At 51.8% G+C, this 6,456-nt stretch overlaps 1 long non-coding RNA gene across 1 annotated transcript; it reads right to left on the bottom strand.

Moving 5' to 3' along the window:
* Nucleotides 1-302: 302 nt before the first annotated feature.
* Nucleotides 303-1,759, bottom strand: LOC146755501 (uncharacterized). The gene is made up of 3 exons (XR_014938008.1): nt 1,340-1,759; nt 1,095-1,162; nt 303-616 (listed from the first exon to the last, which is right to left on the bottom strand). It is a non-coding gene; the product is annotated as an uncharacterized LOC146755501 (long non-coding RNA).
* Nucleotides 1,760-6,456: the final 4,697 nt, after the last annotated feature.

Raw genomic sequence — 6,456 nt, 5'->3', positions numbered from 1 at the left:
GGTTGCCCAAGGAATCAGAACAGCAGAGCTCCCATTGGGCCCAAGGCAGAGTTTTGCTGAGGGTGAAGGAAGGAGGAAGTTTCAGCCCTGGATGGACGCCATTCTGTGCCCACAGAGGAGCTTTGTGCCCTCGATGCTGAAGCAGCACCCAGAGCTGGCGGCGGGTGCAGGACCTGAACTCAGAGCCACAAGGAAATCAGAACAGGATGCAGTCAGTGCTGATTGTCACTGCTTTGACTCGGCTTTAAGACTGTGCAGAGTCTCAGAAATACCCACAGAGTAACAACAAAAAGGAGCAGGGCTGGAAAGGAACAGGGCTGGTTTTAATTGTTGTTGTTTTAAACTGTCCAATCAGGCGATGGTGTTAAGCCGTCATGTCGGACAGGTCCAGAAGGAGCTCATCCACATCCTCAACGTCACATCAGTTTCTCCTTCCAGTTCTTCTGTGAGCTCCATCAGAAGCTCCTCAAGGTTGTTGTCTTCAGTGATGGCTGCTTCCCCCGCCCCTGTGCAGCTCAGCTGCTAATTTTATGCCCCTTGTGAGGAACATGATGTAGTGTTGGATTCCTCTGGCTGTGCCATGGGGTCTGCATGGCTTCCTGGGAGCAGCTCCAGACTTGTGGGAAGGAAAAGAACAATCTACGTGACATTTCTGAGATGTGCTTTCAGCTCTGAGGTCTGTAGTTGACCCTCCCGCCCCTCACACCCACATAGGGATGGTGATTCGATTAACCTGCGGCTGCCTTTGGAGCTAAGGAAACCAGCAGGTGCCTTTTTCATCTGTTCAAGTAGAGCAGTTTGAGTCTGGCAATCAGGGGCTGGGCTTTGTAGCAGAAACACATTGCCACCCTCAATGCTTTGTCTGTAAACATGTCAAGAAATCTTCCTCTGCAAAATCCTGCTTGCTGGCTGAGGTACTTTTCCCCATGAACTCAACAGAGGTTTTGACAAAGCAGTTTCAATGATCTCAGATGACCTCTTCCTTTGTTGCATTATGCCATGACACATCTCAAACACCCCATTTTCCCCCAGTGTGAAAGAACTTCTGTCTGATGGGAAAAGGGCATTAAGGAAGAACAAGTTGTGGTCATCACCTGCTTGGAAGCTTTATGACTTCGGTGCTGAGCACGGTGTATTCGGGCGGGACTGAAGCAAGAGTCTCCTAGGAAGAAACAAGACAGAGTATGAAGCACAGGTCAGAGTTTCCACAAGTACCTTGTGAGACATCTGCTGCCTTCAAGGGAAACAGAAGAGCTGTAGAACACTTGGAATTTCTTCCTTTTCTTCAAGGGCAATGTAAACCTTTCATATCCACTACTGCTTTTTCCACTGCTCTTACCATTGGTAGTTTTTTAGCTGGGGGCTCATCCGCGTCCTCAGCAGCAGATGGATGAATTTCTGCTGCTTTTCGTTTCTGTCTCCGCGTTGGGGGGAAGGTGGTTTTCCAATCAATGGGCCTCACAGAGACCCTGCGCCCACCTAAAGTAAAAGGAAGAGAGAGCTGGTACTGTCTTGCTGCGCCTCAAGAGAGATCAAGTTCTCTTATCAGTCCCACCACCCTTCCACAAAGTTAAATACATTTGGCCAGTGGAATTGCAATGCCCTGTCCGGGATTCTCAGCCATGTTTTGCACACGGTCATCTCTGTGTACCAACAACGCGTACAAAGGAACAAAGAAACCCAATAGCTGCACTCAGTAATAATCCAGGGCAAGGAAAAGTCTGACAGAGAGCAATGCAAAATGACAGCACTGCTTTTCTGAGGCACCGTAACGAGTTCCTCGTGCTCACCTTTAACTCTTTTCTTGCAGGGCGATTCCCCCGCTTTTCCCTTCTCCTCCTCTGACCGTTTGCGTTTAAGTCCAGCCGGGCCATGGGAGGAAACTGGGATGTCAACTGCAAAGAGTCCCGGGAAAGAACAGTCAGATCTCAGTAGAAAAACAGAGCATCAAACCCAGGAGCCTGTTGAGTATCTGTACCTCTCTCTGGTGCCTTGTCAACCTCTGTCTGGTTCCCCAGACTTTTTGCAAGGCCGCTCTTTGGAGGAAGGCCACTGGTGTCAACTTCTGGCAGAAAAGAAACAAGGAATGATTGATGAGCGTCTCTCTGGGGGCAGGTTTGAGCACAGTCAACCACAAGCTTCACATTTTCAAGCACTGTTTGTTACATTTGCCTTCCGCTGCCCAAATGCTGTGCAGTCAGCACAGACCTGCAGTGCATCTTCCTCACTCCAGAAAAAGCCCAGCGCTGCTCTGACAGCCAAAGCACAGACGGATATTTCACTATCACGACTCTCCCCTGCCACCCCAATGAATGGTGACATGCATCCCGCACCCGCTCAGAACTGACATTCAGAATTGAGCCTTTCATGCTTCACGCCATCGGACACTCACTGTGGCTCAGCAGTGCAGTTGGTCTGTTCCCACCGCGTTCCTTCAGGTGACGAAAGGCGCAGTGTGGTTTCTGGCAGCCTCCGGGCTGGTTCTCCCAGAAGCAGGGAATCAAACTGCGCTGCTTCTGCAGAGAGAAGGAAAGAAAGGGCCATGGAAACGGGCACATCAGGTCTGCAGGGAGATGCCGCGCTCCAACAGCCATCAGAAACCATTGTGTGGAGCCTTAGCTCTGTACCCTCATTTCCTGCCCCTCCTTTCACTACTCCAAGCAGCCAGAATGAACTGCTCTGGAGAAATCCAGGATGGAGAAGGCCCGATAGGGCACAACCGAGCCCTGTTGGCAGGAGGGCAGTGCCACTCTCTCCTACCACCCAGCTCCAGCAGCTTTAGGAGGCTGAGCAATGCGAGCTTTTTGCATCTGGGGAGAAAATGCTTTTGGCTCCTAATGCAAACATCTCCCGCTGTGATATACCTAAGGCACTGAATTCTCTGCCTTCTTTACCTCCTCCCAGTCCCCTCTAGAAACAGAAACCAGTAAGATTTTCACAGCAAACATATCCAGCCTGCAGAAGTGCATTCAGCCCAACCACAGCCATGAAAAGTGGTGTTGTAGACTAAGCTGGAAAGCACATCTTTAGGCAAACACTCACATCAATCCTCATGTGACGGAACTTGCAGTTACTCCTCGAGCAGCCGCCCTCCATCCACAGTCTGCAGACTCGTTCGCTCCCCAGAGCCGCTTCACAGTGGCGGAAGGGGCAGCTGTCTCCCTGCAAGCACAAGGAAACCACAGGAAAATAAGAGCACAGCCTGAAACATGTCCATGCCATTAGCCCAGGCTGTTAGCAGCGCTATGAGGGTAACATCACCAGCAGGTCTCCCCTGCTCCACCACTTTCTCTTCAACATGAGGAAATGGAAGAAAACCCAGGCAGAAGAAAGTCAACCGTACCTTAGTGCAGGTGGAGTAGAAGTAGAAGTAGCAGTCGCCTCTTTGCTGAGACATGGTGAAATTCTTAGAGCCCGTCTGGGTTATCTCCAGAGGAATTCCCTGCTCTTGCAAAGAGACGGTTGTGCTCGAACTGCTTGGATCCCCAAAGAGTCCTCTCGGACCGGAACCCTACAGGAAGTGCCTACAAGGGAAGAATCATGAGGAATAAGCATTTTCCCAGCTTTCTTTTGATGCAGTTTGGGCTCTCGAGGAGGGCAATGCCTTGGAAGCAGCTGATTGCAAGAACTGTGCCAGCTCTGGAACCAATGTGTGTCTAAGTGCCATGACTTCCCCAGCAAGTGCTGTTCTCCATCCCACCAGCAGTTATATACCTTGCAGCATACATTTTGTGTTCCTGCCATGAGAAGGACTCCATCATCTACCCTTGCTGCAGCTGCAGTGGATGCAGCGCTACCACTCACACGTTTGAGAAACCTCCAGTTCTGGCTTACCCGGGCACAGCTGCAGTTCTCCTCCCTTCCAGCTAACACACCAGTGCAATGGCTGGGCAACACTGTCAGTGAGAGCAGGTAGCACCAGCAGCCACCACCACCGTCACTGCCAGCCGGGACAAGGGCTGACACAGCGTGTCCACACTCTGCGCAGCACTCACGGCTCTGGCACTCACTGGTGGCAGCCGTGGCCCCAGGCAGCGCTTGTGAGCTCACTGTGCTTGTGATGTCACTGCACAGCCCACGGCCCAGCTCAGCACCTGGATCTCACCAGGACTTCAGGGGGTTCTGTTAAAAATGTGCTGGATCCGGGGGTCAATAAAGCACAAGTTGCACTCCATGAAGTCTGTGCTCTCCTTCCCTTCTAATGTCTAAAACAAAGGCTGGGGACCAGCAGCAGTTCTGCAGGGCTGTAGCAGCGATGCTCAGTCACGGCTTGAAGCAGAGATTGAGCACCTGGTGGGATGGCAGGGCCAACCCAGGGCAGCTCAGGCACATGCAAACCCCTCCCAGACATCACTGAAAGGTTGGCAGTGCAGGTGAGGGTGTCTGACTGGAGATCACTGCCTGCCTGATCCCTCCCAATGGTCAGCAGTTTTTTCCTTCCTTTCTGTGCCCCACAGCTGCTGCACTCGGGCTTATCCTCACCTGCTGCAGCCCAGGACTTTGATACCCCATTATCACTGCTGTGCTTTCCATTGCACTGCAGCATCACACAGGGCAGTAATGGCAGTTCATCATCCTCACCAAAACGTGTGACAGAATCTCACAAGGAATCAATTTCCCCTGCAAACAGCCACTCGGAAGGGCCTCCATTGAGCTGGGAGCTCCTCCCCAGCCCAGCTGTTCTGCTCAGACTCCTTCCAGCAGCCGCCCAGCACCAAACCCAGCTCACCTTATTGGCCTGGTCAGTCCGGGCTGTGCCCAGCTCACACACACGCCGCAGCGGTGCCTGCAGTGGGCTCCCAAAGGATGATCTCCAACAAGGAATGCTCACAGCTCAGTGTCTGTGTGCAGTACGCTCACCAGAGCACCAGCTCTGCTCGACAGCTGGGGGCCAAACCCTCCCAACCCAGCAATGACTGTGACCTCACACAGACCCACATCACTGCTGCTCTTTCATCATAAACACAGGCAGCCAGCACCTCCTAGATCCAATTGTAAGAGACCAACACAAGGGTCACCCAGTGGGGTTATCTGAAGTAAAGTAACAGAGAACTGAGGTGACTCTTGTCACAACACTGGGAATGGGGACCAAACCTTCAGGCCAGGTTTCTTGCAGTTAAGATTCCTCAGAGGGAGGTTTGCAGTCCCAGAGAAGCCCATGAGCTCCTCTGCACGATGCTCGGAGCAGAGCTGCCTCGTGATTCATCAGTGCTCCATTCCATAACTAAGTACATCTCAGATGAAATAATAATATTTCATGGTCACTTCTTCCTTTCTGTGAGACAAGCCTTAAATGTGTCTTTTTAAAGTCGTCGTGCACCGAATCTACAGCATGCTAGCAATATAGGTATAATGACATCACATAGAATGGAGTGTTTGCAGGGCTTAAGGCCGTGAATCACGGGTGAGATGTGATATTCCCACTGCAATGATGCATTTAGGGCAGGTTTAAGTGCCTTCCGCTTTGTGTAACGTGGAGTCTGTAGGATGACAATAATGATTGTGGAATCACACTCATCTTTGAGCTCTAACTCACATCCACGTCAGGAGCCTTCCCAAAGATCAGGCCCTGGTTTGCCTGCCCTGCTGGGCCCAGCTCAGTGCAGGACAGGAGATGGATTTCTGCTGTCCCTGTGCTCAGACTCCAAAGCCCAAGATAAGCTGCAGCTGAGATCTCACAGAGCACTCTGAGGTTTCTCTGCAGCTGTTTTCTGCTGCTGTTACACAGCACGGAATAGCTGGGATCCCCCAGGCACTGCCCTCGCACCAATAACTCCATTGTGCTCAGGATGTGCCAATGTGCTGAAGTCAAACTGTGCCATGTGGGTTTCACACAGATCGAACACAGGCTGCAGATCTGCTGGCAGCCCTCAGGAGCTCCCCTGCCCTAATCCCACTCTTGCACTCCTTCCCTTCGTGCAAGGGAAGTGCTCTTGTGGCCTTTAATAACACCGTGACACCTGACAGCCTCCTCCTGTCTGTAAGCTGTCATTTTATGCAGCCGTTTCTCTTCCGTTTACCCCCCAAACTGAAGATGTTTCCCTGCAGTGAATAAGCGATGAGGTTCTTTTCACCTCTCCTTGGACAACTTCCTTTATTGTTTTTTCGGAGCATTAGGGACTCTGAGACCCTGGAGTGTGTCCAGAGAGGAGCAATGGAGCTGAGAAGGGCCTGGAGCTCAGTGGGGTCCTATGGGGGTGACCAAGGGGACGGCAGGCAGCCAGTTTTCCCTGTTTTTCTCTCTGGATCCATCCCCGCCTCAATGGGGCCATCAAACCCTTTTGCTGCAGAACCCGCAGGCACTTCACCTTGAAGGATCATTACCTACATTGAAACTACTGTTACATGCAGGCGCACAGGAGTGCCCTGGTTTTCACAGGCTCTGGGCAGGGACGTTCAGGTCTGGAGGCGTTTGGGGCATCACTAATTGAGCTGCAAAATGAGCCTATAGCTCCT

The sequence above is a fragment of the Coturnix japonica genome, chromosome 32, assembly GCF_054131305.1.
Source record: "Coturnix japonica strain WE chromosome 32, WE-NBRP24, whole genome shotgun sequence".
NCBI classification, from domain to species: Eukaryota; Metazoa; Chordata; class Aves; order Galliformes; family Phasianidae; genus Coturnix; species Coturnix japonica.
This window is presented reverse-complemented; position numbering and strand designations above follow the sequence as displayed.